Raw genomic sequence first — 24,374 nt, forward strand, 5'->3', positions numbered from 1 at the left:
ATGATTTCACAGCGTGCGAGCTCGGACGAAAAAATAAAAGCTATACTTAGCTGATTTTTTTATAAAAGGCAAATGAAATAAGCACTCATGTACACTCATATATTTACGGAGCTATAATAAACAGTCGTGAGTGTCCGCAAATAAAGTTCCACCGACTTTATCGACGGAAGCATACGCCGTAGCTTCCGTATCACTTGGCCACTTTATAATAAGCTATAATATAGATCTCACCCTTGCGATGAAAGTATAGCTTTCTCCCTCGCACTCGAACAAGCGAACCCCAACCAGTGCGTTTGGAACCCCTGTGTGTTAGGGACGTGTCGTTCTATGAGAAAATTTCTGCGCGAAAATATTACGATGAAAATTGCCGTCTGATTTTTTCCGTTAGTGAACGAATCGTGGTGCTGTGTGTGATTACTTTCACGGTTTTGTGTGGTTGTGTGTGTTTTAGTGAAAATATGTAATCACAGGAGGGAAAAGGTATTTTATTTGTGTATTATTTTAAAAATTTATAATTAAGGTTATTTATTAATTATGCGAATAATATTTAAAAAATAATTAGCAATGTTGTTAAAATTATTACAATTGATACGACAGTAATATTAATGCAACAAACAGGAGCGTGCATTATTAATGCTATAATATAATGAAGGCTATTTACTACTTCTAATAAAGAAAAAATTGCTAAGCATATTTTTTTCATAATTTTAGTGTAAGTAATTTTTGCACTCACAGACTAAAGATGAACCAACCATACAAATTTGGTTGGGCTTATTTTTTTGTATTCACTATAATCTGAGTGACAGTAAGCTTATTATGGTAGAAACTAAATTACTGGTTACTGAGGTACAAAATGTGCAACATTTATTTATTTTATGACTAAATAAAATGAAGATTATATCACATTGAACTGATCATGTATGTGAAATTTTGGATATCCACAATGACTGGATAGTCATCATTTATTCCGATAGTTTTTATATCAGAAAAATCATAGAGCTCCTGCGGGAGTTTTAAAAAACCTATATCCGCGAGCATGACGCCGTGGTCATTTTTTAATAAAAGAATTAAAAAAAAAAACATTTTAACTTTCTACGTAGTAAAACACATAATATGAAACTAGATACGCAACGCTACAAAATGTAGAGATGAGAGATCGTATCGCAAGGCATCGTCAAAGTCTGCATCCGTAGCGTAGTTCAAATTACACTCCGAGCTGATAGGATATGGACCACCCTTCCGGCATCAGTTCTCTCCACCACTTGTAATTTGTATCCAACATTTAAGTCAAGAGTCAATAGGCATCTTCTAGGCAAGCGCCCTCAGGCTCAGAATCTCAGGCTGCATTATCACTTGCCAGCAAGTCTGATTGCGATTTGCAGCCAAGCGCTAGTCTATCAATTGAAAAAAAAAAAATGCGGCTAACATGTCTGGATTTGCAGGCAATCATTATAATGACATTTAATTTAGGCCTGATTTTTCAATCGACAAATTTTTAATTGGCGAATGAAATTTTTTAGGTTTCCAGAAATTGGTGATTGAAAAACTTACCTTAAAAAATTGTGATATTATTAATAACAGCTATCTACGCCAAGATTAGTTATGGATGGCGTATTTAATTAATCTGTATTATAACTTTTCTGGCCATTCTGATTTAGTTATATCGCTTCGTAGGTATATTGTATGCGCTATCGGAGCTGTTTTAAAAGCTTTTATGAAAAGTTGTGCGAGTGACTGTAACGAAAACAAGTGATGATGCATCATCTGTTTCGGAAAAAACGGTCAAGTGCGAGTCGGTCTGGGACATGAAGGGTTCCGTAGGTACACTTTTACTTACGTAGTCCACTTTAATTTTTTAAATTTTTATGGTGTCCATTTTGAAATTTTTATTATTTGTTATAGCGGCTATAAAAATACAAATTTTGTGAAAATTTCAAGTTCTTATTACGGTTTATGAAATACAGGCCACTGACAGACAGACAAATGGACGGATAGATAGCGGTGGCTTAGTAATAATGCCCCGTTGGCAACATTCGGGTACGAAACCCTAAAAACATACAATGAAACATTGGAACGCCAAACTTTTTTGAATTGCCCTACCAGCGATTGGAGGTAGCCGCGACCGAAACCTCTCAGTATATAAAAATGAACTGACTAGAATTAGATTTTTTTGTTATCCCGTAAAAACTATTCTCGTGTTTTGCCTTTGTCCAATTTAAGGGTATTTTCTAACCCCCGACCCAAAAAGAGGGGTGTTATAAGTTTGACGTGTGTATCTGTGTATCTATCTGTGGCATCGTAGCTCCTAAACTAATGAACCGATTTTAATTTAGTTTTTTTTTTTTGTTTGAAAGGTGGCTTGGCTTGATCGGGAATGTTCTTAGCTATAATCCAAGAAAATCGGTTCAGCCGTTTGAAAGTTATCAGCTCTTTTCTAGTTACTGTAGTAATCTTCACTTGTCGGGGGTGTTATAAATTTTTAATTTATTTCTACGTAGTAAAACACATAATATCAAACTAGATACGCAACGCTACAAAATGTAGAGATGAAAGATCGTATCGCAAGGCATCGTCAAGGTCTGCATCCGTAGCGTAGTTCAAATTACACTCCGAACTACTAGGATATGGACCACCCTTCCGGCATCAGTTTTCTCCTCCACTTGTAATATGTATCCAACATTTAAGTCAAGAGTCAATAGGCATCTTCTAGGCAAGCGCCCTCAGGCTCAGAATCGCAGGCTGCATTATCACTTGCCAGCAAGTCTGATTGCGATTTGCAGCCAAGCGCTAGTCTATAAATTGAAAAAAAAAAAAAATGCGGCTAAAAAACTATTCTCGTGTTTTGCCTTTGTCCAATTTAAGGGTATTTTCTAACCCCCGACCCAAAAAGAGGGGTGTTATAAGTTTGACGTGTGTATCTATCTGTGGCATCGTAGCTCCTAAACTAATGAACCGATTTTAATTTAGTTTTTTTTTTTGTTTGAAAGGTGGCTTGGCTTGATCGGGAATGTTCTTAGCTATAATCCAAGAAAATCGGTTCAGCCGTTTGAAAGTTATCAGCTCTTTTCTAGTTACTGTAGTAATCTTCACTTGTCGGGGGTGTTATAAATTTTTAATTTACACTTGTTTATAGGGTGTTTTCAATTGAACTTGAGTGGTTGTGGAATAAAAAAGTCACGAACAAATAAATAGACATTACTTACTTACCTACATATTATTTTCTTGGATTTTTAATATCAGTAGGTTATATTTCAGGATTTTCAGTGAGAAAAGCATGAAAATGCAAAGCCATCTCATCTAAAATACTGCAATACCTTTATACCTAGTAGAACCAAGCGACGTCGTTTGAAACGTACAATTTTATTTGCGTCCACTGGGAAATTTGATCAAATCGATTTCTATGTATTTCCAAGTTATTTCCCCATACAGACTAACGTACTACGTACGTAACGAATAGGTCTTTAATTAAATTTATTGAAAATGCTCTCTGAGGTCATTCGTTCTTTAGCAAAGAGCTAACTACTATCTGTTGATTTTCTTACCTGCTCTTCTCAGTGGAATTTCCTTTACAGATCGGTGGTAGGATTTTGACATGTGATAAGGCCATACAGACGCGGCAGAATGTGATAAGGCAGTACACATTAGCGCTTTACTTTTGGCAAATTCCAGCCAATAAGTAAATGCTGTTGTGAAAACCCAGAAAAGTCGGCAAACCGGTCAGCGCTGGCCACACTAACGAAGTGGATACTAAATATCGAATCACAACATGACTTATACAATAAATGAGTAGAGCTTGTCTATTTTGAAATGACGCGCCCGCTACATAATTTTGTTCACTTAGAAGTGTAAATTGCGGTGGTGGGGCGCGTCATTTCAAAATAGACAAGCTCTACCAACTTTATTACTAAGCTTCTGCGGTCTGTCTGCCCATCCGTCCGTCCGTCTATCCGTCTGTCCGTTTCGTCGTCCGTCTGTCTGTCAGCGGGCTGTATTTCGTGAACTAAGGTAGAGTGTTGAAATTATCACAGAATGCGTATTTTTATTGCCGCTATAACAACAAATAGTAAAAAATTAAAATTGGCCACTATGAAAATTTAAAAAAAATTAGAAAATAAGTACTTGGTTTTTATCTTATACGATGGTCTGGATACTTGACCGGTTTTTTAAGGATTCCTTAGGAATGCTATAAAACCCTTTCAGAGGAAGACTACGTTAAAGAGAACCTCTGTGTAACATTTCAAGTTTCTAAATCCATTGATTTAGGCTGTCCTTTTCATAGTCAGTTACCATAATGTTTATTGATTACTAAGTGTGCCTATCTAAGTCCGCCGACTAGTGCCGAGTGAATTGGCCAAACGCTATGGCTCAATGTGAATAAGACTCTTTATATTTTGAGCATGTCTAGAGAAACCCCAAATTGGTTTTACGTGTCTTCGTACCTACAATAACGCTAAAATGTAATCTGGCCTAATAAACCAAGCCTAATATCAAGGTAGGTCTACGTTTTATGTAATAATTATGTTATTAAACCCCTTCAGCTAGGTTGTGACATTAAGCTAAATTAGTTTGTAATTTCACTCGTGTCAACTACCTCTGAAAATCCCTCTAAGATTCATAAGAGAAGCCATTTTGTATGTTAATAGGATTTTATGTCGAGTGGCTTTAAAATAACTACCTACGTTAATATTGGATTGATGTTAGAAACATTAATAAATAAGTTGTTGTTAACTTTCATCCATAATTAGGTAGTTGTATCGTATCGTAAGTGCTAAAGTTTGTCTTTTTTAGGGTACACGAAGGAACCCTAAAATACTAAGCTCGACTGTTCGTTCGACAGTCTGTCTGTCTGTCAGCGGGCTGTTGGTAACTCATGAATCGTAATAGGTAGAGACTTGAATTATTCAATGTATATTTCTATTGCCTTTTTAACAACAAATAGTAAATTTTAAAATGGGCGCCAGGCAAATAAAAAAAATTAAAAAGTACAAATTGTGTTACTTATATCTTGTTCGATGGTAAGGAACCCTTCGTTTGGGAGTCCAACTCGAACTTGACCGGTTTTTTTGCCTATTCACGGTTTAACTGTTGAACTGATCTTGCTGAAAATTGGCACAAAAACATACCTATTTATACATTAAGTTTGATTGGTAAATATTCAAACAGAAATCCGTTTATATGGAGAGTGCTCCGAATACACTCCTCTTAGTGAACAAACCTATGACTAATTTATAGAACTAATTTGGAAAATCGTAAATGTAATTAAGTGTACTGTACCTGTAATTCTTTTGTTTTTCTAGATTCTCCTAGATTTTTCTTATGTTATGCAATTTCATTAAATCTTTTCAAAAAAGTTCAAAGAATCTGAATTTTCATTACAGTAATGCGTCCTCCATCATCTTTGAACATTCCATTCCATCATCTTACTAATGTTTCTTTTTATAAACATTTTTCAATTTATATCTCAATCGTTAAGATTTTTCTAAAGCAAAGGAATATTTCGGATAATAATACAATAGGTACCTATATGCATGTAATGCCGATACGAAGCAGATATAGTCTAATGGTTAAGACGTCTGTCTCTTACTCTAGAAATTAGGGGTTCAATCCCGACCTCTAATTTTTATTTTTAGGGTTCCGTACCTCAAAAAGAAAAATGGAACACTTATAGGATCATTTTCTTGTCTGTCTGTCTGTCTGTCCGTCTGTCGTGTCTGTCAAGAAAACCTATAGGGTACTTCCCGTTGACCTAGAATCATGAAGTTTGGCAGGAGTACAAGTAAAGGAAAAAATCCGAAAACCGTGAATTTGTGGTTACATGAAAAAAAGACGTGTTCATGAACAAATAATTAGTATTTTCAATTTTCAAAGTAAGAAAACTATACCAAGTGGGGTATCATATGAAAGGGCTTTACCTGTACATCCTACCTATGCATGTAATTGATTAACTATGTTCTAATTAATTATAATTAATTGGTATCTAGTAAATCAATTACATGAGTATGTATAACATTATAACCAGACTATATTATTGTAATCTTGGAAAAATCTAAAGAAGAAAATTCCGCGACTTAGACCGCGTGGATTTATGTATTTATTTAGTTTTCTCAAAATCCCATCTTAGCGTGGTTCTACAGAGAGAAAGAAAAACTTTAGTTTTTATACTATTTTTATGTTAACTTAGATAATATATCTAAGCAAATCTCAAGTTTCTAGAATCAAGCTGTGGTTTGAGCGGTAACTTGATATGGTCAGTCAGTTTATATTTTTACACCCATACTAATACTTTAGTTAGTACTAAACTTTGTTAGTTTGTATGTGTTCTCTCCTGATTATTATTAATCTCGGGAACTAATGATTCGATTCTGAAAATTCTTTCCCTGGTAGATAGGCTACATTATACGATACGAGTACTTTAAGGTTACACATAAGGAATTATATAACTGTTGCGGCGCGTCGCTTGTAAATGCGTAACAACGCCTGGGAACTTGTCCCACTATAGTTGACGGGGCGCGAGTGAGTGGTCAGGTAACTATTTTGCACCCTGTCCCTCAGTTGGCTCGTAGGCTGGTTCTAACGTCCCGTCCCGTGCACCCCGGTCGTGCACCTCTACCGCGACAGGTAGATGTAATTTATTGGTATAGACGAAGAGAGGTTTCTTGAAATAAAATACTTATTTCGTATGCTAGTCTCTGGGCTGACTTGGGCTGACTGATTGGTCTCGGCTCAAGGAGTGGTATTTATATCATGAAGCCAGTAAAATATTCCCACACCAATGAGTGAACCCTTCGAGACCCTCTTTATTTCAAGCTAAGTTTAACACACTTATTTCTTAGCAATAAAATAGGTTGATTTAAACACAAAAATGACAAGTTAACATAAATTTAACCTTAATTGGCCTCTACAATACAATTGGCCTCTATTCTAATTTCTGTTCTCACTAATAAATCTAAAACATAAGGGCCTTTTAACCTACGCTACACTACTTGAGTTCCAAATTCTACGAGTTTAAACACTTTAGTCAAGCAGGTAGACGACGCGAAGAGTCATAATTTAAACCGTTCTTGAAACGCACCTTTTTTGTGGGCAAACAGCGAAACATGGCCCTTTGCCTAACTTATAGATACGTCGTGCGCAGAATTCACACAATATTAAACCTAGTCGCTAACAATAACGCCAGTGAAGTCGCGGGTAAAAGTTAGTAATAAATACATCGATTTCACTGACCTATACTAATACAAGTACGATAGATCTGCAATTGCCGATCTGTTTCTGAATCAACTTTATTTTCACCATTTTGGCGCTGATAGCAGCAGTATGAACGTACTCGTATAATGCTTAAAACGCCATTTTAACTTTGTGTCAAATATCATGTCAAAAGTACGATTCTAGTCCTCATTAATTTGAAGGTGAAACATTCTTTTGACATGACAGAATGGCGCGTGAGAAGTCATTTTGTATAGACTATGCGTTAGAACTAAATGTCAGTGCTGAGATACCTACCTGTTATTTTGTATCGCACAGCTCTTCCAGCGTACTTGTATATATCCATTTCAGTGATCGATTCAGTTCAATCTTCTACTTGCTCGCACATATAAATGTTAAGCCACCATCAAACCACGTATTTCATATACACGCGGATTGAGAATTTTTAATAATTCAGATCAACTTCAATGAAAGCTTCCATATGAAATATTCAAAATATTAAAACGAAAGCAGTATTATTTTGTGGCCTGGCGATTTACAATATTGACGGAATACTCATATTTTTATAACTGGCGAATTTTTTCGCATAGTAATAAAAGTAGGTAGGTAGGTAAGTGAAATTTTGAGTTTGTTTTTTTAAGCCGGAAGAGCATTCCATATTCTAGGAGTGCGTACTAGAAACGAGGAAGCAAATCGCTTCGTACGAGTCCGAGGAATTTCGACTGTGTAGGGGTCTCATGTAGACCTTGGGGATGCCTCGCGGTTCGATGTGAAATATCAAACCCCACGCTGGGGTGCTAATATAATTTTATTTATTTATTCAGATACTAGTTAGCCCTTGACTGCAATCTCACCTGATGGTAAAGAGATAATGCAGTGGAAGCGGGCTAACCTGGAAGGGGTATGGCAGTTTCTATTAAACCCATATCCCTTTGGTTTCTAAATGGCAATGTACCGGAACGCTAAATCGCTTAGCGGTATGGCTTTGCTGGTAGGGTGGTTGCTAGCCATGGCCGAAGCCTCCCACCAGACCAGACCAGAGATTATGAAATTCCGAATCCCTACCGGGAATCGAACCCAGGACCTCCCAATTAAGACCTCAGCGCTTACCATGACGCCATTGAGGTTGTCAAGACTTTTATCGACATCATCATATTTGCGTCCACTAGGTAGGTTACACAACATAGGTTTTAGTTATCTTATCTAGGTTGCGCCTCTACACTCGGTCGTCCACCTTCATTTTCCACCCAATTCCAGTCAGGTCAAACGGGCTGGAGGTTGACCCACGCTGTATTTATTGATACGCGGTCTCTACTCCAGATTATGCCTGCCTCATCGACTATCGGTTCCACGTTAGATACGAGTATAAATCGTACTTTTATTAGGTTCATAACGAAATTGGTGATCGTTTGTGCCATGCTTTGACGATCCCCCTGATCCAGTGGTTTTTTTAATAATAGGTATTTATTGTACACCATTATAAAAGAAAAATACAAAAGTAACACAAAATAGAAGTACAAAGTGATAAGGCCGTTAATTAATAATATTAATTAATTAATAGCGCATTAGGTTAACGCAGCCTTATAAGTGTAGGTCCTAGGTTCAATTCCCAGCAAAAGTAATTAGGCAACTTATATCTAAATTGTCTCTGGTCTGGTGTGAGGCTTTAGCCATAGCTAGTTACCACCCTAGCGGCATCGCTGTTCCACCAAGCGACGTTCCAGTCCGATACCGCGTAGAAACCAATCAGGGGTGCGGGTTTAATGAAATTTATACATACAAGTTAGCCCGCTTCCATCTTAGACTGCATCATCACTTACCATCAGGTAAGATCGCAGTCAAGGGCTAACTTGTATATCAGAATAAAAAAGCGTATACTATATCATATTATCTAAATAGTTCAACGTTTTAAGGAAGGACTTTAATATCATTCAATTAAGCTTTAAAAGAAGCTGTTCATGCGTTTTAAAATTTCCGTAAAAAGATAGAGCTTGGCTAAAAGCCAGGATGCTTCTAATACGATCAGAAGCCAATAAGTGCCTATTTGTTCCGCTTATTGAAGAGTATGTGAAATAATATGAGCGAAGCAACAGGCGATAGCTAATGGAAGTATGATATTAACAAAAAATGAAACCAGCTCCACTGAAAATTGTATTGGAAATGTACGAGTTGCGAATCAATGTTCAGTAAGTTTGTAGAGTTGTGATTTTGATAATTTCCTAAAATACCAATGAATTTTGAATATATGCTTGGTAAAATTTCGAAAAACTAATTGAAAATAAGTAGGTACACCATATTAAGATTTTTGTAATAATTAAAAAAATATCAAAACGAGCCACGAGATTACCACCATGTGGAATGTTGACTCAGTGATTGTTATATCCATTGATCCAGTGATTGTTGTATCAGTCGATGATCTTATTACGGAAAGTTTCGATATATATTACTTAGCTGTTTAATCAAAGGCAGGATACAAAAGGCAGTAACTTCTTGAGACAGCGTGCACCGTGAGGAGGTTGTAGGTACCTACTTATTTTGGAGCCAGATCACCGCAGTTAGGTTCTACCCGTCTGCTAATAGGTCCAATTCAACCAATTTTTTTTGGATTGTTTCTATTATTTTATTTTTTTGTACCTAAGTCTTTAAAAATATGATTTTATTATAATAAGTACCTAGTGTAAATAAATAAGAGAACAACCAAGAACTCTTTAGATCATTGTTATGATTTTACAAGGCTTAGATTTTGTCGTTTGAAATAGCTAACAGTGTAACAGTATCATACAAAAGGTATAAAAAACACACGCATACAATTCTCGATCCCGCGTTTTTTAAGCTCCAATACGCACGTTTAATTCGAACAACGGAAAACTGCGAATAATTGGTTCAAAAAATCGGCAACTCCTAAAAATAGTGTTTTGTTCGTTTCAGTCGTCCACGTTAGTGGGGAGATTGAACGATTTATTTAAACAATTAATTTTGAAAGAGACACCCCTATTTAAACCAACGATCTCATGTAGTACTTACTACGCACAAGACAGGATATTCCGAGCAAAAATCTTCGCGGTCTACAACTCATTTTCGCTTACATGTTTTACATAATGATGACTGATGAGTAACGCAAAGATAGCATCCATTCTGTTAGTAAAATAAACGCAACAATAACATTTGTTGAGGTTTGTACGGCTTATTTTCACCCGACTACGGCAAATCCGAAAGGAAGGGTTATGATTTTTTAATATCGTTTGTTCATCAACGTCGAGTTAAGCAAATGTATAATGACTAATTTAGTTGCAAGGCAGTAATTTTCTGCGTAACCAATAAACGTTTACAAAATTAAACAATTTTGATCTCATTAGATTCAGTACACCTTAATCTAGGCTTGTGCGTTTTATTTTTTTAGTATTTTAGTTTAGTTACATAAAAAAAAAACTCAAGAAAGATTTTAGGTCAAAAATATGGATATTTAGACTTTAGTTACTTTTAACATGAGCAATATTTCTTTAAAACAAAACGTACGAGCATAGTTCTTCATTACAACATAATAATATCTACAACATACCTATATCTACAACATTCATCATATATATCTACAACATTTCTAAAAATTATGAAAAGTGGACTACATTTACGGGGAGAAAAACGTTATCGCTTTTTGTATGAAAATTTACAACTAGACGATTCTCTTCAGTTTTGAAATCGCCTGTTTATCAATGTTGTGTCAAGTGACAATAATGATGAGCAACGCAATCGTAAGGCAGCCATTCTCTTGGTAAAATCAGCTGTGAAATATCTTTGAAGCGTTCTGGCTACGTGCCTGGAAGCCACTTTCTCTCGAAAAGCGTGTTTTTAATGACCACTCGAATCGAGGAGCGCTATTCGCATCCCACTCTCGGAACTCAAGATACCTGACGACACATGATCGATTTCTTATAAAGACCAACGTTTTCTTGAGGTTTTTAAGTATCTAATCCATACTTAATATTATAAATGCGAAAGTGTGTCTGCTACCTTTTAGCCTTGTAAGTACAGAGTTAGCCTATTTACCGGGGACGGACATGGGCTACTTTTTATCCCGGAAAATCAAAGAGTTCCCACGTTATTTGATAAACTCGAATTTAACTTCATCAGGATATTTAGATACTTAATTTAATATTATAAACAAAAAATATTTTTTAAATTATACAGTTTCTTCCTTAAAATATTCATAATATTTTCTAGACATTTTATTTGAAACTATTCGCAATATTATCCAAACTTTTGCCTAAAGTGCACATAAAATCTTTATAGGGCGACAAATGTAGAGGTCAGAAGGCAATCTCCCAAAGGTCAGATGTTATTTGCGCTAGAAACTTCAAATCTAGGTTAGAGTACAAAGTAAGCTGTTAGTTTGCTATGAGCTGAAAAAAAGCTCAGCTGTTTGAACAAATAATAATCCGAATAGGTTCTATTTTCTTTGAAGATCGTTTTGATTTCTGTGTGTAATTTTAAAGTTATTTTATTTAATTTATAATTTTTATGATAGTAAATAATTTTTATGATAAAAATTAGCTAGCCTTTGAAAGTAGTTTTAATAACAGCTGTAATATTTTGTCGCTAAGGCGGAAAAATAATTATCGGACGCGGCTGACGGACGCGACCTAAAGGTATCTGGATAATAAAATGTGCCTGCACTAAACTGTTCGAACTATCGGACATAGGTAGTGGAAGACATCTTAGCATCGATGCATCTTAGGCCGTCTTTCAGCGCTTGGAAGTCCGATAAGATTCAAGCTCGTTAGATGTTTCTGTCAGCTGCAAACGTTCGGATGAGTCTGCAAGCCGCGTCCTAAATGAATAATTGCAATAGTACTCGTCATATCTGTCGCAGCTGTTGGCTGCGGCTTACGAACATGTCCGATAGTTTGTTTCAATCTTTAGGCTGATTGACTTCAATATTTGAAAATTTCGGGACCGGCGATAAGTGAACCGTTGTTTAGTGGTCAAAGACGTTCCGCTGCGTCTCGCTCAAGACAGACGCAGGTTTGAATCCTAGCGGTGCCAAGATTTTTGATAAAAATATGTATTTATAAATTACTAGCTGACGCCCGCGACTTCGTCCGCGTGGATGCAGATTTTTCGTAATCCCGTGGGAACTCTTTGATTTTCCGGGATAAAAAGTAGCCTATGTGCTAATCCAGGATTCTCCATTCCGAATTTCAGCCAAATCCGTCTAGTAGTTTTTGCGTGAAGGAGTAACAAACATACACACACACACACACACACACACACATACAAACTTTCGCCTTTATAATATTAGTGTGATTTTATGTTGTAGTCTTAGGTACTATATTTATGTAAGCTATAGAAATACGTTTGGCCGTGACTCTAGTTGCAACTTACAATGCCAGTCGATTGGGGTAAGTAAGCAACGGACCCAAGTTAGCAACAGGATGGGTAACCGTCTTTGGAAATCGGTTTGGCCTTTTCAATTTTGTCGTGCCTCAAAGAGATTATCACTAACATAATAATAAAATAGCTGTTATCGTTAAACCACGAGTTAAAATTATCCATACTAAATCGAGTCCTATATGGAGGACGGACAGCTCAGAGGGATATCATCACCATCATGATCAACCCAACACCGACCCACTACTGAGCACCAGGCTCCTCTCAGAATAGGAAGTAGTCCACCAAGCTGGCCTAGTGTGAATTGGCAGACTTTACACACCTTTGAGAACATTATGGAAAACTCTCAGGCATGCAGGTTTCCTCACGATGTTAAGTGATATTTAATTACTTATACCACACTCCATTGGTCTGAAAATATTATGTCACAGATATGAGACATACTATACATAATATTATGTGTCTATGTGTTACTCTTAGCTTTCTTCTCTGAGCCGACATTCTCGGTATTTAAACCTGTGCCGCCGTAACTAGGCCATTCTACCCTTCACGTCCAAAATATGACTAAAAGAATTTGTAAGCTATGTAAACTCGCAAGCAAGGAATTTGGGTCGTTCACAACTTTTTTTATTTCAATAAACAACCTTTACTTACTTGTATATTTAATACTATGCCCGCGACTTCATCCGCGTGGATTAAGCTTTTTAATAATCCCGTGGGAACTCTTCGATTCTCCTGGATAAACAGTAGCCTATGTCACTCTTCAGATCTTTAGCTATACTTAAATGTTGCCGCTTTGCAACGTGATTGAAGGACAAATTAACAAACCAATAAACCAACAAACAAACATACTTTTGCATTACATACATTTATAATACCTATTACTTGATAAATTACTAACGGTGAAGGAAAATAAGTATCGTGAAGAAACCTACACGTTCAATAATGTTCTCAAAAGATAGACAAAGCATAAGATTATATTTAAAAAACTAAATTAAAATCGGTTCATTCGTTTAGGCGCTACGATGCCACAGACAGATACACAGATACACACGTCAAACTTATAACACCCCTCTTTTTGGGTCGGGGGTTAAAAAGTGAAGATACACTCGTGTGTGTGATACTGACAGAGAATTATCCTCATATTACGATAAATTAACACAAAACGTTATTAAAATAGGTAAATGTATAAACTTTCCCTTGAATCATTCTGAGTACCTATCTATTGTTCAAAAACCGCATGAAAATCCGTTGTGTATTTTAAAAGATCTAAGCTTACATAGGTACAGATGGCGAGAACTGACTTTATTTTACTAACCGACTTCAAAAAAGAAGGAGGTTCTCAATTCGTCGGAATCTTTTTTTTAAATTATTTTTTATGTAGGTATGTTCTCCGATTACTCAAAGACGCCTGGACCTTTGGAAATTATTTTTTGTTGGGGAGGGACTCGCAGGTGTTCCCTTATTTTGGTGAAGGCCTGATGAATATCTTCGGAGATGGAGAACAAAATTCCTTGATGGATAAGAGTAAATTGCTCGCGATCATTGGAATAGCTTAGTAAACAGTAGGTTTTTACCTAGGCATACCATATTTAAGGACAGTGGGGCCACTAAAAATTTTTTCAAAAAAAAAACCCTGACTTCAATTTAAAAAAATAAATAAATTATGTAAGGAGATATAGGTATTATGCCAATTTGAACCTCGATAGCTCAACGGTTGAGGAGCGGACTGAATTCCGAAAGGTCGGCGGTTCACACCCCACCCGTTGCACTATTGTCGTATCCACTCCTGGCACAAGATTTACGCTTAATTGGAGGCGAAAGGGGAGTATTAGTCATGATTAGCATGGCTCATATTCTTTTTTTTTTTTTAATTCATAACAATTTATAATAATAGGTATAGTAAGTACATAAGCCTATGGCTGTTTTGCCGAAACACGATTACGCAGCTTCTGCCGTTGTTTCGGGATGTTTTGCATACAAAAGCCGTACATACATAAAGAATTTAGGACATGCGGAAATGAAGTTATCCTCTGAAGTGCCTCTAGAGCTTCCGATGAGTTGACTTGTTTTTGAGTGAAACTGTGAATTCCAAATGAGGTCTCCATTCGCGAACGTTTAAGAGAAGTAACCCTAGCGCGCTCCCCAGCGCTCTTCATACACACGTAGTTTCGTTGTCATCTGACCAGTCAAAATCGATGTAAATTAGTGGACACGTTCCTGATTAAAAAATCACAAATATCTATAGTAGCTCCTAGAACTTATCTACGAAATTTCATTGAGTTTGATTGGTTAATATTCAAATGAGAGCCAAACCACATTTATTTGGAGTACACTACGAATCAATACAAGCATCGAACCATATCTCTTTGTTATATTGTCTTTTTTTAATGCAGAGATCTTGGATGAAAGAGTCGACGCATACCTACCGAGTGGGCACAGTCTTATTAAAGTAAATAAACTCAGCGTTATTAACTTAATTTTTATTAATATAATTTAGTGTCTTATACAAAAAATGCAATAATTTAAATAAGCTAGAATAAATTTTCAATTTGATAGTGATTTTAAAAGAAAACCATGACTTGATTTTATCAATTTTTCAACCGTTGGTAAAGTAGGCAGATAGGTACTTAGTGTATTATTTTAAAGGTCGACGCTCACTTATACTACACAGCGCGCGCACGGTAAAACATTCAAATATGGGCTTAAAGTCGTATTCTGTACATATACATTTTACAGCGACAGCATACAATTGCAAACAACGCACAGCAAGCGAGCTTGCCGCAATGAAACCACTTGGGAACGGTGTCGTCTAAATGAGCTACGACCTTTTTGAACCAAAAAGAAATCTCTCCCTTGCCGAATGATTAGGAGGTACTTGTGTGAATACGTACCTGTTACAAAACCCTTTGTATCGTTTCACTTTGATCTCCATAGTAGCATTACTTTCGTACAAAAGTTAAATGATTTTACTCATACAAGCGTTCCTTAGTCCTTATTTATTTATTGTTCATTTATTCGATGCTTAGTATTTATTATACAGCATACTTTTTACTCAGTCTATATTTATCTAATACTCGTTTCACAAGTGTAAATTAAAAATTTATAACACCCCCGACAAGTAAAGGTTACAGTAACTAGAAAAGAGCTGATAACTTTCAAACGGCTGAACCGATTTTCTTGGATTTTAGCTAAGAATACTCTCGATCAAGCCAGCTTTCAAACGAAAAAAACTAAATTAAAATCGGTTCATTAGTTTAGGAGCTACGATGCCACAGACAGATACACAGATACACACGTCAAACTTATAACACCCCTCATTTTGGGATCGTGGTTAAATCTGTAGGTACTGAAAATGAATTTAGCTGCTTAATACAATGACAATTTATTAAAATAAAGGAAAAACGGAAATGAAAAATAAATTAATTGTTAACATTTTTAATCTGCACATAAACGCCTCTTTCGATGAATATGTATTCTGAAAATAAATAACAATTTTCATTAAACAAAATCATTTGTGGCTATAAATTAAAATTAATTTCCATGAAAATAATTAACATTAATGAGAGTAAAAATTTTATTTAAATCCACGGATACTTAATATCAAATGGGATACAGAATGGTGTCAGTAAATCAATTATACAACTCATTACGGTTTGGTTTAAAATGAAATTACGAAATTCTAAGTGGCTTATGGCTGTGTAATGCGATTAAAATACCTCGGGGTATTAACATATTATTTGGGAACGCCCATGAATGGTGGTCTGATCCGTAACAGTTTCAGAACCTGTCCTGAGGGTTTTTATGACCTCCTTGATGGTGTGGTGACCTCGCAGTGATGAGGGCTGCGGTCTTAAAGTAGAGGGAGGTCCTGGGTTAGATTTGAGATTTTATAACTTCAAAATCTTCTTGCCACGGTTTCGGCCGTGGCTAGTTACGACCCTACCGGCAAAGCCGTGCTGCAAAAGGATTTAGTGTACCGGTACGATGGCGTTTAGAAATGTATAAGGGGTATGGGTTTAATAAGAAAACTGTCATACCCCTTCTAGGTTAACCCGCTTCCATCTTATATCACTTACCACCAGGTGAGATTGCAGTCAAAGGCTAACTTGTATCTGAATTAAAAAAAAAGTGTTTTACGAGTAATTATACCTAATTAAGTAAGTGTATTTTCATATAATAATGACAACAAAGTCTGTTAATTATGAAATAATAACATATTATTATAATGTTTCGACGCAAAATGTTATAAATTGCTATTTGAAATAGTTCCTACCTACTTAAATAGTTGGTTATGTACCGTTGTGTTATGTGTATACTGTATACCTATTACCTACCGTATATATACATATAATAATATAGATACTTGCTAGAAAGTCTTACTTCTCGTCGTTTATGAAACTACGTTGTAATTTAATTATAATAGGTACATACTTTCGACTTATTACTTAAATAATAATTGATGATTGAACGACGCGATGTAGCTGTCTGTATACAATTTTATTATTCATAATTTTTTAACAATTTATGATACGTTAATCGAAAAATATAATACCTATGCAAATGTATGCAATCATTCATTCATTCAACTTTTATGACAGTAAAATATATTGATTGGCGAAATGCATCATCATCATCTTAACTCATCGCCGGCCCACTACTGAGAGTCCCCTCTCAGAATGAGAAGGGCAAAACGTATATAGTACGCGACAGGTCGAGATGGCAATCGGGGTATGACACGGGGGGGCGCGGGTTAGGGCGGCGGCTGGGCGGGCGTGCGGGGCGACCTCACACGGATTGCCATTTCGACCTGTCGTGAACCGTAGTCAGAATGACTTGTCTTGCCTTTGGAATTCTTTCATGTCGATTGATGTTAAGGAGGAATCTAAAGTTACCCACATTGACTGTTATTGAAAGAATGGTTCGAAGCCACAATGGAACCTTTACATAAAAACCTCATTTGTTTCATTTCTTTATTCTTTGCGTATTTTTATTTACATTTTTTTCCGGTCGGGCGGATTTGACCCGATAAGGTATTGAAGGGCTTATGTTTCGAACAAGACAAGTGAAGTGGGTCCCACTGAATAAATATCTCTGGAAATAAAATATAATATTTAATAACAAAACCGTGGAAGTTTGTCTAAGAGTAATATTTGCTAAGGTATTCTTCGTCCTTAATAACTATTATTTATCTTATAATATATTACATAATAATATGTGCTTTGGTCTCTTCTTTTGTCTTCCACGAAATGTGTACTTTGCCATGTTACCTATAATAGTAATTATATTGTTTTTAGGTTTTTAGGATCATTCATCAGCCCGCAACATCGTCTATGTGGATTTAGGTTTTAAAAAATCCCTGGGAATCTATGATTTTGTGGGATAAAAACTAACCTTTGTTACACTCTATGCCTCAAATTATATCCATGGAAATCACATCGTTGTTCCTCCCCTCTTAATTTTCTTCATAGTCTATCCAAGTGTCAAATACTGGTCAGTGTGGTCTTTGATTAAGCTCCGAGATGTGTCCGTTTCAAGTAGAACGCTTTCATTATCGTAGTATGTTGGCTAGTCTGTAATATCCGGTAAAGCTTCTATTTGTGAAATCTTCAGACCTATTTTAAGGTCCATGGACAAATCTAGAAAAAATCGCGTGGGAAAACTTGCTGCAAAAATACATACAAATAACACAAGCATCCTTATGTAGTCGACATTGACTCGCACGAAACGTGTTTGATACGAACTGCTAAGATTTGGAATGCCCTTACGGTGCCCGGGTTCCTGCCACGTATTATTGAAGAACCTTCAAGGCAAGAGTGAATAAGCAACTTCTAGGAAAGCGCGCTTTAACTTGAAATTCCACGGACACGTACCAAGCGATTTGCTTCCTCGTTTTTAATTTGGACTTCACCTCCACTTTTAAAATGGGTACCTACGTCAAGAGACAAGAGTGAATTAGCATTTTCTAGGCAAGCGCGCTCCATCTTAGGCTGCATCATCACTTGCCAGCAGGTTTGATTCAGCTAAGCGCTAGTAGGTATATATAGTAGGTAATAAATTCAAAAAAAAAAGGGACAGTAGTCTTTTTACGCGAGCACAGAGAACATTCCTATTCTTATTGAGCGTGACAATGACATGACTGTCTAAAATACAATCATAATTCAGTAAAAATGGAGCGATGAAATTTTTTGCATCGATGAATACGCAAATTGAATTGATGTCGGAGTTTTGAACTAAATTCTTATATTTTTTTGTCAGCGCTTTTAACTCCGATGTTATTCTGTGACCCCGATTCGTATTTCGTTGATATCTTCATTCTTGATCATTTACTGATTAATAAATCCTGGTAAATGTTGACATAGATACACTCTTTTCGTACCACTATGTCTCAACCACTGTGAATTATAATATGCTTAGATCTATAGAGCGTATATACCTACTTATTTTAAGTACCTAAGCAGATTTCGCTCATTCTTGAAATTAAAATGAGACAGATTTATTTCTCTGACATAAATCAGTCTCGTTTTAACTCATCGATGTTTTAACTGTGTTTTAACAGGGCTCTCTCCGTCACTCGTTTCATACAATCGTAGTTCCAATTTCATTTGAATATTAAGCAACCAAAGTCCATGAAATTTTGCAGACATATTTTAGAAACTAATATCTGTGTCTGTGGTGTTTTAGATTTTTCTAAAAATATGTAGTTTAAAAATTACAGGGGCTCAAAGATTTGTATGAAATTTTTTAAGACCGCGTAACTTTGAAACCGAATATTTTAACGGAAATCTGGAAAACCACAGACACAGAATATTAGTTTCTAGAATATGTCTGCAAAATTTCATGGACTTTGGTTGCTTAATATTCAAATGAAATTGGAACTACGATTGTATGAAACGAGTGACGGAGAGAGCCCTCTTAATTGAGCTATTGGATGAAGTGTTATGGACATAATATCTGCATTATCGGGTTGCTTGTTATATAAATTAGTAGATTATGAAACGTAATCCAAAAACAAACCTCGCAATTAAAATGTATTTATTTGTGTTCATTAATTATTTTAACGATCTTAATCCGATAGATGCCACAACGGATATCGAGAACAATACACATTAAAATAATAATCAAATAAATTAAATTATTGAGTTTCACGTTCATAATTTGTACGGATGAGAATTTTTTTCCCATTTGAAGGTCCAAACACACTCGATATAATTTTATTTATTGAGATCGGCGATTAAAGATAGATAGATCATTTTTCTTGGAAGATGGATATTGCAATGTGTATGCAAGACCACGTCCAAGAGAGACATTACAGAGCCACAGTTAGTTTAGTGCAGTGGTGTAAAAAAAAACCGGCCAATTGCGAGTCAGAGACGCGCACCGAGGTTTCCGTATAACAGTCGTATTTTTTGTATAACAGCTTCTATCTACTTCGCTACTTCATAACTTTGTTTTTCTTTCATAAAATACAAATATTTATGCATGCATGTAGCAATTGTTACTAAACTGCAAGTTACTGAAGTTAAAAAGTATCGAAAGTAAAGCCCTGAATCGATCAGAAAATGGCAGCAACGCAGCAAGTCAATAACGTGTATGCAAATACACTGCGACACAAAATAAAACGAATTCGCTAAATGGCTTAAGAGGGGTCTCTCCGTCACTCGCTCCATACAAACGTAGTTCCAATTTCATTTGAATACTAAGCAACCAAAGTTCATGAAATTTTGCAGACATATTCTAGAAACTAATATATGCCTGTGGTTTTCCAAATTTCTGTTAAAATATTCGGTTTCAAAGTTACGCGGTCTTAAAAATTCACATACAAATCTTTGAGCCCCTGTAATTTTAAAACTACATGTTTTTAGAAAAATCTAAAACACCACAGGCACAGACATTAGTTTCTAGAATATGTCTGCAAAATTTCATCGACTTTGGTTGCTTAATATTCAAATGAAATGGGAACTACGATTGTATGGAGTAAGTGACGGAGAGAGCCCTGTCAAGGTCGTGTAATGCGATTATAATACCCAGAGAGATCCCACACAGTTGTTAGACACGCAAGAACTATGGTTTGATCCGCTCACTGCGTGTTTTGGAACGGATTAGAATAAATCTGAGCTTTGACGTAAGTTAATTGTTAGAGACCTTTTAAAAACTCCCAATTAACGTTGTCGATGCGGACTCGTGCAGCATTAAGAGCCGATTCACACCAAGCACGTACACGTGACCACACGCGTAGTGACGCGCGTGAATCCATAGACATGACAGCACGCATCACGTCTACGCGAACGTTCACGTTACGCAAGCGGTATGCCATATCTCATACGCATTTAGGCTGAGATCTAAACTATTAAGACGAGACAGCGTTATACCGCTGGTGTAAATCTGTCTCGTTTTAACAGTAATTTAAGTCTGAGCAAAGTCAAAGTGCGTTCTACAGATGTTTTCAACCTAAGACTTAGACCACATGAGTAACTTATACTCCCCCCCCCACGACTCCCTTCAAACCCCGATTGCCATGTCGACCTGTCGCGGACAATAGAATTTGTAGACAATGCAAATTATCTTATTGATCGGGAACCGAGATGGTTGTATTGTAACATTAGATAAGTAAAAGATAAGTAGGTATGTTAGTCTTTAGGACCCCCAAATACATATCTGGCACTTATCATTAACTGTTACTTATACCACAGAGTATACCTATACATACTCATGTGCCTATAATAGACTCTATATCAATAGAGGTCAAAAATATTATTTCTTGCATGGCTTCTCCTACAAGAACCTCCAAATGGAATAAAATATAATCACACGCGGCGAAAATCAGGCGAAAGTTTGTATGTGTGTGTGTGTGTGTGTGTGTGTATGTTTGTTACTCCTTCATACAAAAACCACTGGACGGATTTGGCTGAAATTCGGAATGGAGATAGATATTATCCTGGATTAGCACATAGGCTACTTTTTATCCCGGAAAACCAAAGAGTTCCCACGGCATTTCGTAAAACCTACATCCACGCGGACGAAGTCGCGGGCGTCAACTAGTAGACTATAAATAATAAGCTAGAAAGTACATAAAAGTCACTATAGGTATTTTTCTTCGACGCAGCAGACAACATTGCCACTTGTTTATTTTATTTATATGTTAATGTCGTTTAGTTCATAAATAAAGTTATTCAGTTTCTATGAATCTCAATGTATTTTATTATCATTCGATGAATTTCAAATTTCGATGTATGTGTTTAGATGGAATTCAAATCGGTTTATTTAAGAATTGTGAAAATATACACGTTTGAAAGTTCATGGAATTTTCACTAAACTAAATTGGTTTTTAAAGACAAATAAATAAAACAGGGTTTTACTGAATTAACCTAACCAAGCGCTTGCATTGCTGTAATTGTAATACAGCCGACTCTTCTCAGTAGAAACTCCTTTTCGGCGCTAGAGTCACAAACATGTTAGCCCTCAACTGCAATCTCACCTGGTGGTAAGTGATGATGCACTCTAAGATGGAATCGGGCTATCCTGGAAGGGATATGGCAGCTTTTAAATGCTGTCACACATGATATGAATAAATACATTTCAATATTATTTTAAAACTACATTGCAATATTTAATTGATGAAACATCTTGATCACACTAATATTATAAAGGAGAAAGTTTGTATGTGTGTGTGTGTGTGTATGTGTGTGTGTGTGTGTGTGTGTGTGTGTGTGTGTGTGTGTGTGTGTGTGTGTGTATGTTTGTTACTCTTTCACGCAAAAACTACTGGACGGATTGGGCTGAAATTTAGAATTTAGATAGATTATACCCTGGATTAGCACATAGGCAACTTTTTATCCCGGAAAATCAAAGAGTTCCCACGGGAATTTTAAAAATCCTACATCCACGCGAACGAAGTCGCGGGTATCAGCTAGTAAAATATATTATAAAAATCCCACATGCTTAAAAATATCCTACTGTAATACAATTATTATATCTAACAAATGTGCCTACACAAATCTGTTAACTAAATTAAATTAACAGTTCTTGAAATACCACTGCTGCCCCTTTTCAGAGGCATTTAGTTATTTGCTTTCAAATCAGAAAAATTTAATTCGGGGGTCGGTCGCACCTCTAATTTGAAAGCAGCATAGGTCTGTACATACAGATGGTCTAAATTGAGACTGCAATCTAACTGCAAAATTGCAGTTAATCGCACGCGGTCCGCGCAGTCAGTCGACAGTTTCAATGCAGTTATGTCAACTGTAATAAAAACGCATCCAAACTGCAATTTTGGAATTGGAGCAGTCCTAATGCATACCTATATGTTTCCAGTATAGAACAGTATACTAAACCACTATAGTCATCTACCTATATGTATTACCCGTGATGAAAATGAAAATGAAAAATCTTTATTTATTACTCTTTACAATCCTTAACAGTAAAATACAATAACAACTGCATTAGTTTCAAAACTGTGTTGCAATTGTTAACGCCCACCTCCAGATTTACAAAATTAGGTACTTAACAAAGGAAAAAGAACAATATACTTATTATAACAATGTTAAAAATCAGTGCATGCTATGTTAAATTAATATGTGTGTTTGTGTGTATGTGTGTGATGCCCGCAACTCATCCGTGTGGATTTAGAGTGGTTTTTCCAGAAAATTCAGCATATTTTACTCTCCAGGTCTCAAATATACCCATGCAAAAAATCAGTGGAACCCTCGTTGCTCCGTTGCGACGGGATTGAAGTACTTACACACCAACAAACCAATGAAGCAACAAACATACTTTTGCACTCATAATATGGGTAGTGATATCTTACATTGGTTCGGATTCCTATATTCAATCTACCTTCAATCTGTCGATGTGCTACTAATGTGCTCCTACCGTATCAAAATGAACCAAACACGTATAATATTTGAAATTCTTAGGTTATTAGGTAGGTAGGCTGGGCAGTTAGGTTCTATTGGGCAATATTATAACTATCAATTAATGTTTCACTAGACCAGAATTGAAATCAGATCATCCCGACCCCACGCAGTCTTATTTATACTATTTCTATCCCTAGTGTTTTGTGAAGAAGAAAGTTGCTCAGTTCGGTCCGTCGTTACATTTCATATACCATATATTTGTTTATTGAAAATAAATGTTTAATTGAGTTGTCGTTTTAACATCTCCCGGGGTTTACACCATATCCCTGAGGGATATGGTCAAATCCCAGTTTATGCCATTTCGCTGCGATATATACATATTAAGCTTGTATGGCCTGGTGGCCTGTATTTAATTGAGGCTGGTTCCAAAACTACCCTCATGTAACGGCATTTCTTAATTTGCTGTTATTCATTTTTCAGTTTTATTTCATTGCCATAGAGTTTAATTTAGGCTGAAGGTTGCAAGCTTCAATTTCCCTTTTAGTCGCTCGAAGTGCCAAATACAAAGCTTTGTCTTTGATTAAGCTCGAAAATGTGTCCGTTTTCAACCATTAGGTACACTTTCAATTCCTTTCATTCAACACCCCATTAGATATAACTGACCGTTACATCAAACCTAGATACCATACACACAACCATAGAGTTATACCTATTGTCATGATTTTCCAAATAATAGTATGTTGTTATGATTTTAAAATTGAGGGTGTGTGATTTGGCTTAAATAATTTATTGTTTTGGTCAAATCACATACTTTTTTACAATTACTTGTAGCTTGGAGAGAATCTCATTGGACGGATTTTTAAGACGATCTCATTGGTCAATTCATTGTTTCGGTATGATTTTAAAATTGAGGGTGTGATTTGACTGAAT

At 36.0% G+C, this 24,374-nt stretch overlaps 1 protein-coding gene across 1 annotated transcript in view; it reads left to right on the plus strand.

Moving 5' to 3' along the window:
• Positions 1–302: 302 nt before the first annotated feature.
• LOC123865713 overlaps positions 303–24,374 on the plus strand; it is a 61,103-nt gene continuing 37,031 nt past the window's right edge. Inside the window, exon 1 of the mRNA XM_045906928.1 lies at positions 303–480. The gene's annotated coding sequence lies outside the window, so the exon portion shown is untranslated. The remainder of the gene's footprint in view (positions 481–24,374) is intronic.

Source organism: Maniola jurtina, chromosome 5 (genome assembly GCF_905333055.1).
Source record: "Maniola jurtina chromosome 5, ilManJurt1.1, whole genome shotgun sequence".
NCBI classification, from domain to species: Eukaryota; Metazoa; Arthropoda; class Insecta; order Lepidoptera; family Nymphalidae; genus Maniola; species Maniola jurtina.